Raw genomic sequence first — 10,491 nt, 5'->3', positions numbered from 1 at the left:
TCTCTCTCTCTCTCACTCTCTCTCTCTCTCTCTCTCTCTCTCTCTCTCTCTCTCTCTTTCTCTCTCTTTCTCTCTCTTTCTCTCTATCTCTTTTTCTCTCTCTTTCTCTCTCTCTCTTTCGCTCTCTCTCTCTCTTCTCTCTCTCTCTCTCTCTCTCTCTCTCTTTCTCTCTCGTTCTCTCTCTTTCTCTCTCTTTCTCTCTCTTTCTCTCTCTCTCTTTCTCTCTCTCTTTCTCTCTCTCTCGCTCTCTCGCTCGCCCTCTCTCTCTTTCTCTCTCTCTCTCTCTCCATGTAGGGCTTATGCACCAGGTTTCTGTCTCCCTGTCCATCCGGTGATGCTCCACCTGATTCTCCCCAGGCCCAGATCTGTCCACAGGAAGACAGTTAGAGAACACTGGGCTCTGGGTGGGTCTCCTCTCCTCACCACTCCTCTCCTCTATTCTCCTCCACTCTCCTCTCCTTTCCTATACTCTCCCTCTCTTCAACCAGCCACTTCTCCCCTCTCCTCCCCTCTCCTCTCCTCTCCTCCCCTCTCCTCTCCTCTCCTTCCCTCTCCTCATCCCACCCCTCTCCCTCTCTCTCCACCCCTCTTCTGTTCTGTTGTCCAACCTTTTTGTATCCCCTTAAGGCTGCTTAAAACATCTCTGTTTTATTGATTGGTCTAACAACCCTTTACCGCTCAGTTCTCCTTCTCTGTGTCTGTCTGGGGTTTTTCCAGAGACACAGATCTCTTCTTTGTCTTTGAGTCTCTCTCTGTGTCTTTGCAGCTGAATGGTTTTCAGCCAATTATTTTGTTTAAGACTTACTTTATTATGGCTCTGCAATACGTTTTAAAATGGAACATTTCTGCATTGATTCTGTATGAGGACATAAGGAACAATACTGCCACCTGCTGTCTATAGGCTCATAACTACACATATTTCACACATGAGTACATCTGAAATTCAGTGTGTGTGTGTGTGTGTGTGTGCATGTGTGCATGTGTGTGAGTGTGTGTGCCTTGCTTGTATGTGTTTTAATGCTGGTCCCTCCCTTTCCAGGAGAAGGAACCTCTGTGATCGTCAGGAGGATAGAAGAAGATGAGAGGAGAGGAGGACAGTGGACTGAGAGATGGAGGAGAGGAGACTCTGGACTCCTATGTCCCTCCTAATAACTTGATTACACGGATCACTGTTCTGTTCTGGAGAATGCTTATATTGGCAGCCTAAAGCAGCAATATCATAGGATTGGCTTCTCCCCTGATCTGGACAGCACAACACTCTCCTCACATGCTGTCCCCCCCCCCCCCCCAGCCAATCGGAAGCCCTTTCTCCCATGAAGTGACCTATGATCTTTGACCAAACTGTAGCAGTGGGTCATTACCACGACAACTTCCTGCCACAGGTCAGAGGGGGGAGACACCTTATCTATCATGTGACCTGGGAGGACCAATCAAACTGCATGGTCAGGATGAGGATTCTAATGGGTTCTAAGGATGGAATAATTTTGGGGTGATTTTGAGGAGGACTGGTGTCCTATGGGGTTATACCCTTCGTTTGGAGAACTGCCACCCGCCTCAGAGTACTCACTGTGTAGAACAGATGACTTGTTCCATTGGCATGAACAGACTATGTATTGTGGATCCAGCGAAACACAGCAGAGACTGCGAGACAACTGTTCTCCATAAAAGCTTCCTTTTCGATGCTAAAAGATAAAAATATCATTTTTATTTTGTAAGCTGCGACTTCTGAGTTGATGCTTCTGAGCGTTTTATGGATAACGAAAACAGCTTCGAGGCATCAGTTGAGAAAATTCCTGTTTGCTAAACTATTTTGTAAATAAGATTTCCTCAAGACCCCTGACACCGGAAACTCTGTGCCAAAAGATAGGTCTGTCGTCGGCCTCTCTGACACTACCTACCTGTGGCTCTCTCAACTTTAAAGCAATGCCATACCAGCACCTCTGTCTGTATTGTCTGGATGTTTGCTTTGCTTTCTTGCCAATTGATTAGATTTTTTTACTTTCTGTTTCTCTGTTGGGTTTGGTCAGCCAGTCTGTGACATATGAACTGTGAATCTGTGTTACATAGCCTAGCCATTGAATCAAAGCAACGATGGTGATACCTGCTACCTACGTATGACGTACCTCACTCTGTTGAAGATAAAATGGCCCTCCTCACACACAAAACAAAAGATCCACAGGCCAATAAAGTCCCTGTCACTTTTACCTGGGGGGGCATAACCCTGCTTTTAACTGTTTTAGACTACTGAACAGGTGTACTACCCATCCTTCAATGTTTGCTTTCACTCTCTATGTTGACCTACTCTACTACTACCAGACCTGGGTTAAAATACTATTTAAACCTTCAAAATACTTTTGAGTGTTTGCTTTAGCCTGCCTCGAGTGCCATGTTGGCAGGGTTTGCACTTTTGGGACTTTTCTATTGGTTCCATAGCAACGGGCAAGCTCAATCACACACCACTAAAGTATTTGAAATGATTTGAAATAGTATTTGAACCCAGGTCTGCTGCACATGGGTGTTTTTTAGGAATCAAACCAATAAGCTAGTTGTGACGGCCCAGCCAGCAGTAGACTCCGGAGTGCTTTACTATGCCTTATTATTATTGGTTGTGCTGCGTTGTCCCGTCACTGTTATATCGTCATGTCATTGTATTACAGTAACACGGTTGATTCATGCAACTAAAGGTCTGTCTGCTCCACGGAGTTACAAATGGCAAAATGTGGTGACTTTAGAAGATTATGAAAGAATAGAGATATTATTGCTATTTACTTCTAGACTATGATGATAATAACTGTAACCCTGCTCTTATAAGAAAATGCTAAATTAAATGGTCCAACGATATTTTGTACATTTTATTTAGGAATTCCAACAGTCATGAAAAGAGAAAAGGACTTTTGTACGTATATTTCTTCCCATTCACTGTACTACTAATCCCCACTGTTCAGTCACAAATAAAATATCATGTGATTCCCACTTTGCTCCTGAATATTTGATTATGCTGCCAGTCAAACATTTTTTAACACTCTAAACTGAATATCACTCAAGCCGTGCTTATTTACACCTTGCACTAACATGTACGTTTCGGGATCTGATCAGTATGTATGCAGATTATTTGACCGATATTCTTTCATATATACAGTATGAATTTATTTATTTTAAGACAGTTACTGATGCCATAAGTCAAAGACCTATCTGTCAATGATTTTAGAGGACGGTATAATGATGATTTAAATGGTTTACCGTCCAGATCTGTTTACACTTGATTGATATCCAGACACAATGCGTGTCTAGCCCCCTTTATTCCTGGTTATAACATGCGCCCTTGTCCTGCACTTGTACACATTCTGACTGCGCCCACATTTTTAGACTGGAGTAGATGATTAAAAGACACATTGTGATCTGATTGTGATCAGATCTTCCTGACCACCTTTGGAGGTAGTCAGGGACCTATTGTTTCTGGATATCAAATCAAGTGTTCACAGATCTGGAAGGTCAAACCATTCTGCTTCACAGGTTGGCATTTATTGGAATGACTCATGTACTGGAGGCAGCTCTGCAGAGTGGTCACTAGCTGGCACAGCCACAGTCATAAAATCTGATTTTAAACCTAACCCTAACCTTAACCACAATGCTAACCCTAATGCCTAACCCTAACCTTAAATGTAGACCAAAAAGCGAATTTGTGTTTTCATTCATTTTGACGATAGCCAATTTTGACTTTACAGCTGACCCATCTAGCAGAAATCGCTAGATGGGTCAGGATTAATGACAATAAACGTCATCGTGCTTCTGTTTCATTATTGTTTCACTAATAGCTAATTATGCTGTGTTTGTAACCAATTGGGAAGGTGGTATTTACCACATACGACTGGGAGAAATCCACTTCAACGGCCCTCCAACTGGTAATTACTACTGGGAAACATGTCTGCCATCCTGAGGTCCCACTTCTCCCACATGCTGACCTCTGATGTCACATACTAAGGAAACATCGATAACAGCATTTTATGCAGTTAAATGCAACAACAAAATATTATTTATAAAAAGCAATCTATTAATATGCTTTTTGAACACTATACTTTCTTTCAAGCATGATAGCTGTACTTTTGGTTACCCACATGATTACAAACATAGCATTATTCAGTTTGGATTCCAGATAGGACATTTGTATTTTGTTCCAACACAATGGATCCAACAGAGGGTGCTGTGTTCCTGTTACAGTATTACCAGGGTTGTGTTCATCAGGGCAAAACCAGGGTTGTGTTCAATGTGACAAACCAGGGTTGTGTTCATTACGGCAAAAGCATTAAGGAACATTTGGGATTGGAATTTCAGTTTACTCCCCGAATTGACTGAAATGGAATTGGCACCAAACCTGAAGGTCCTAAAAGACAACTGAACACACAGTGTGTGTTGACTAACTGGTCAGGGAATGGGCGCAGGGAAACTCTGCTCGGGAAGCTAGACATTGGGAAACACAAAGTACACAAGTCATGTTTGTTGGAGTGTTTATTTGATGATTTCCCAGAGCACAAAACCAAAAGACTGACCCAGGGTCAGAGCGTAACGATGAGTCTATGTCCCCGATAATATTAATCAGTGTGTTTACAGACAGACCTACTGAACATTCACACACGCACGCACGCACGCACGCACGCACGCACGCACGCACGCACGCACGCACGCACGCACGCACGCACGCACACACACACACACACACACACACACACACACACACACACACACACACACACACACACACACACACACACACACACACACACACACACACACACACACACACACACACACACACACAAAGTTGTGTCAGTCCTGATCCACCACCACTGGATCCATGTTGAAGCCTACAGTCAGCCCATGTTACTGCCTCCTACTCTGGTAAGACCTTCATTAAGTCTATGTGTGTGGAAGATATAGATACAAGGGCAATGTCCTCTACAAGCATCACGACTCTATACAGTTGACAGACAATGTATGATTTAGTGTGAGGTTCATTTGCAGTACACTTACACCTGATTGTAAGGTTTTAGCTTGAAGCCTTATCTGGGTACAACGAGAGGGAACATTATTCTGGATTTAAACTGTGGACTGTTGAAATCAATGACACGGTCGATAGAGAATCAAACATGGTCTGTGTGTTATCAGGAGGATGAACAGATGGATGATGATGTTGCTGATGACAAAAGGTCAGTTGTACAACTGAAATGTGTCTTCTGCTTTTAACCCAACCCCTCTGAATCAGAGAGGTGCGTGGGGCTGCCATAATCAACATCCACATCTTCAGCACCCGGGGAACAGTGGGTTAACTGACTTATTCAGGGGCAGAACAACAGAATTTTACCTTGTCAGCTCGGGGAATCGATCCAGCAACCTTCCGGTTACTGGCCCAAAGCACTAACCACTAGGCTACCTGCTGCCCATGATTATGATGATGATGATGGTAGTGATGATGATGATGGTGGTGATGATGAGGAAGAGGAGGTTGGGGAGGAGGATGTTGATAAACCTGTTAGTGGAGAGTCTAGGTGGAGAGTCTAGGTGGTGCAGGTTGCTGTTTGTAATCCACTTTGCATGGATAAAGACAATGGGAGTAGTTAACCAATGATAACGAACGTGTGATATACTTCACATTCTGTGTATTAATTGGGTGATGCAGCCTTCTGTGAGAAAAGGCCTTACAGTAAGTGGGACACTGGCATAAAGATTGGTTATACTATAGCACTCAAACTGTTTTCAATTATATTTTATTCTCTCTCTTCCTCCCCCATCCCCCCACCTCTCCATCTCCCCTCCCCCCTCTCCCTCTCTCTCTGACTCCCTCCCTCCGTCTGTCTGTCTGTCTGTCTGTCTGTGTCTGTCTGTCTCACTCTCTGTCTGTCTCCCTCTGTCTCCCGCTGTCTGTCTCTCTCTCTGTCTCTCTCCCTCTGTCTGTCTGTCTCTCTCTGTCTCTCTCCATCTCTCTCTGTCTCCCTCTCGCTGTCTGTCTTTTTCTCCCTCTGTCTGTCTCTGACTGTCTCTCTCTCTGTATCCCTCTCTCCCTCCCCCCGTCCGTCCATCCGTCCGTCCGTCGAATAACCTTACAACGACCTCGAAGACAAACACTACATTCATTTAACCCTTTCACTTTTTGATATTTATTTTACCTTTATTTAACTAGGCAAGTCAGTTAAGAACAAATTCTTATAGAAGATCTGCAAAGAGGAGTGGGACAAAATCCCTCCTGAGATGTGTGCAAACCTGGTGGCCAACTACAAGAAACGTCTGACCTCTGTGATTGCCAACAAGGGTTTTGCCACCAAGTACTAAGTCATGTTTTGCAGAGGGGTCAAATACTTATTTCCCTCATTAAAATGCAAATCAATTTATAACATTTTTGACATGCGTTTTTCTGGATTTTTTGTTGTTGTTATTCTGTCTCTCACTGTTCAAATAAACCTACCATTAGAATTATAGACTGATCATTTCTTTGTCAGTGGGCAAACGTACAAAATCAGCAGGGGATCAAATACTTTTTCCCCCCACTGTATATACAGTGGGGAGAACAAGTATTTGATACACTGCCGATTTTGCAGGTTTTCCTACTTACAAAGCATGTAGAGGTCTGTAATTTTTATCATAGGTACACTTCAACTGTGAGAGACAGAATCTAAAACAAAAATCCAGAGAATCACATTGTATGATTTTTAAGTAATTAATTTGCATTTTATTGCATGACATAAGTATTTGATCACCTACCAACCAGTAAGAATTCCGGCTCTCACAGACCTGTTAGTTTTTCTTTAAGAAGCCCTCATATTCTCCACTCATTACCTGTATTAACTGCACCTGTTTGAACTCATTACCTGTATAAAAGACACCTGTCCACACACTCAATCAAACAGACTCCAACCTCTCCACAATGGCCAAGACCAGAGAGCTGTGTAAGGACATCAGGGATAGAATTGTAGACCTGCACAAGGCTGTGATGGGCTACAGGACAATAGGCAAGCAGCTTGGTGAGAAGGCAACAACTGTTGGCGCAATTATTAGAAAATGAAAGAAGTTCAAGATGACGGTCAATCACCCTCGGTCTAGGGCTCCATGCAAGATCTCACCTTGTGGGGCATCAATGATCATGAGGAAGGTGAGGGATCAGCCCAGAACTACACGGCAGGACCTGGTCAATGACCTGAAGAGAGCTGGGACCACAGTCTCAAAGAAAACCATTAGTAACACACTACGCCGTCATGGATTAAAATCCTGCAGCGCACGCAAGGTCCCCCTGCCCAAGCCAGCGCATGTCCAGGCCCGTCTGAAGTTTGCCAATGACCATCTGGATGATCCAGAGGAGGAATGGGAGAAGGTCATGTGGTCTGATGAGACAAAAATAGAGCTTTTTGGTCTAAACTCCACTCGCCGTGTTTGGAGGAAGAAGAAGGATGAGTACAACCCCAAGGACACCATACCAACCGTGAAGCATGGAGGTGGAAACATCATTCTTTCGGGATGCTTTTCTGCAAAGGGGACAGGACGACTGCACCGTATTGAGGGGAGGATAGATGGGGCCATGTATCGCGAGATCTTGGCCAACAACCTCCTTCCCTCAGTAAGAGCATTGAAGATGGGTTGTGGCTGGGTCTTCCAGCATGACAACAACCCGAAACACACAGCCAGGGCAACTAAGGAGTGGCTCCGTAAGAAGCATCTCAAGGTCCTGGAGTGGCCTAGCCAGTCTCCAGACCTGAACCCAATAGAAAATCTTTGGAGGGAGCTGAAAGTCCGTATTGCCCAGCGACAGCCCCGAAACCTGAAGGATCTGGAGAAGGTCTGTATGGAGGACTGGGCCAAAATCCCTGCTGCAGTGTGTGCAAACCTGGTCAAGAACTACAGGAAACGTATGATCTCTGTAATTGCAAACAAAGGTTTCTGTACTAAATATTAAGTTCTGCTTTTCTGATGTATCAAATACTTATGTCATGCAATAAAATGCTAATTATTTACTTAAAAATCATACAATGTGATTTTCTGGATTTTTGTTTTAGATTCTGTCTCTCACAGTTGAAGTGTACCTATGATAAATATTACAGACCTCTACATGCTTTTGTAAGTAGGAAAACCTGCAAAATCGGCAGTGTATCAAATACTTGTTCTCCCCACTGTGTATTAGTCTGTCTATAGGTGTCCTCTACCTGTCTGTCAGACTCCCGTCCTGAGCTGGTTGTGATGATGTTAAAGTGTTGTTGTCTGTGTGACAGACGCAACTTCGATATGAGCTGGTGACCTCCGGAGACTTCACCCGCGCTATCTCCCTGAAGAAGGACCTGATGAGACAGCTCCTGCCGCTATGCTAAACACCGTCCCTCCTGCCTGCTTCAAAAACAGATTGGCTTTTCTTAAAAGACTCCCTCCCTCCTCAATCCAATTATACTTTAGATTTATAAGCCTATGAGAGATGGTGATGATGATGCTGAGGATGATGATCATCACAATGATAACAATGTCTTTATCTCTCCCATTAGCCTCTACATGTGAGTGTGTGTCCATCTGGCTACAGTGGGCTGGAATGTGAGATCACCCAACGACCTCTTAATAAAAACACAAACCTACATGAAAATACCTTCACTTCACCTGTAGCTTAAACATCTCTATTTAATTTCCACAGTATTCCATTTCCATGCTATTATGGAGGTTTAACCTTTGACCCTAACAGATATAGCCATAGCTGGAGCCTGCTGGGGTTCGTGGTCGCCCTGCAAGGAGAGGACTAAGACAAGGAGTCGCCTGTGTAACATCCCTGTAACAGAGGCATGGCCTGCAGAGGACTCCAGGTGGAATTGACTGCTTCTGATATTGTCCCAGACTCTTAATTGAAATAAAGCTAATAGGAGCGGCAGGTAGCCTAGTGGTTAGAGCATTGGGCCAGTAACCAGCAGGTAGCCTAGTGGTTAGAGCGTTGGGCCAGTAACCAGCAGGTAGCCTAGTGGTTAGAGCGTTGGGCCAGTAACCAGCAGGTAGCCTAGTGGTTAGAGCGTTGGGCCAGTAACCAGCAGGTAGCCTAGTGGTTAGAGCGTTGGGCCAGTAACCAGCAGGTAGCCTAGTGGTTAGAGCGTTGGGCCAGTAACCAGCAGGTAGCCTAGTGGTTAGAGCGTTGGGCCAGTAACCAGCAGGTAGCCTAGTGGTTAGAGCGTTGGGCCAGTAACCAGCAGGTAGCCTAGTGGTTAGAGCGTTGGGCTAGTAACCAGCAGGTAGCCTAGTGGTTAGAGCGTTGGGCCAGTAACCAGCAGGTAGCCTAGTGGTTAGAGCGTTGGGCCAGTAACCAGCAGGTAGCCTAGTGGTTAGAGCGTTGGGCCAGTAACCAGCAGGTAGCCTAGTGGTTAGAGCGTTGGGCCAGTAACCAGCAGGTAGCCTAGTGGTTAGAGCGTTGGGCCAGTAACCAGCAGGTAGCCTAGTGGTTAGAGCATTGGGCCAGCAACCAGCAGGTAGCCTAGTGGTTAAAGCATTGGGCCAGCAACCAGCAGGTAGCCTAGTGGTTAGAGCGTTGGGCCAGTAACCAGCAGGTAGCTTAGTGGTTAGAGCGTTGGGCCAGCAACCAGCAGGTAGCCTAGTGGTTAGAGCGTTGGGCCAGTAACCAGCAGGTAGCCTAGTGGTTAGAGCGTTGGGCCAGCAGGTAGCCTAGTGGTTAGAGCGTTGGGCCAGCAGGTAGCCTAGTGGTTAGAGGATTGGACCAGTAACCAGCAGGTAGCCTAGTGGTTAGAGCGTTGGGCCAGTAACCAGCAGGTAGCCTAGTGGTTAGAGCGTTGGGCCAGTAACCAGCAGGTAGCCTAGTGGTTAGAGGATTGGACCAGTAACCAGCAGGTAGCCTAGTGGTTAGAGCGTTGGGCCAGTAACCAGCAGGTAGCCTAGTGGTTAGAGCGTTGGGCCAGTAACCAGCAGGTAGCCTAGTGGTTAGAGCGTTGGGCCAGTAACCAGCAGGTAGCCTAGTGGTTAGAGCGTTGGGCCAGTAACCAGCAGGTAGCCTAGTGGTTAGAGCGTTGGGCCAGTAACCAGCAGGTAGCCTAGTGGTTAGAGCGTTGGGCCAGTAACCAGCAGGTAGCCTGGTGGTTAGAGCGTTGGGCCAGTACCCAGCAGGTAGCCTAGTGGTTAGAGCGTTGGGCCAGTCACCGAAAGGTTGCTACATCGAATCCCCGAGCTGACAAGGTACTATAAAAACACATTGAGTAAATGCACACACGCTGCTGGAGGTTTCTGCTAAAGCACAGGATCATAGCCACCCTCATCTCCCTCAGCAAATCTGTGAGAAAAAAAAATATTGTGCTGTTTTGATCTGTTGTTCTGCCCCTGAACAAGGCAGTTAACCCACTGTTCCTAGACTGTCATTGTAAATAAGAATTTGTTCTTAACTTAAAGTAAAATAATTGGAAGTGTTGTGCCTGTGTTGCAGTATGTTTTCATTGTTGAGTCTTTTATAGTGACAGTGAGATAACTGAGGAGATA

General features: G+C 45.3%; 1 long non-coding RNA gene across 1 annotated transcript; it reads left to right on the top strand.

Moving 5' to 3' along the window:
* The first annotated feature begins 299 nt into the window (after positions 1-299).
* Positions 300-2,973, top strand: LOC115157242 (uncharacterized). Its single transcript, XR_003868406.1, has 2 exons — positions 300-404; positions 1,040-2,973. It is a non-coding gene; the product is annotated as an uncharacterized LOC115157242 (long non-coding RNA).
* The last annotated feature ends 7,518 nt before the right edge of the window (positions 2,974-10,491 follow it).

This window comes from Salmo trutta, chromosome 21, assembly GCF_901001165.1.
Source record: "Salmo trutta chromosome 21, fSalTru1.1, whole genome shotgun sequence".
Classification (NCBI taxonomy): domain Eukaryota; kingdom Metazoa; phylum Chordata; class Actinopteri; order Salmoniformes; family Salmonidae; genus Salmo; species Salmo trutta.
The sequence above is the reverse complement of the archived record's forward strand: the minus strand, read 5'-3'. Positions and strand labels throughout refer to the sequence as shown.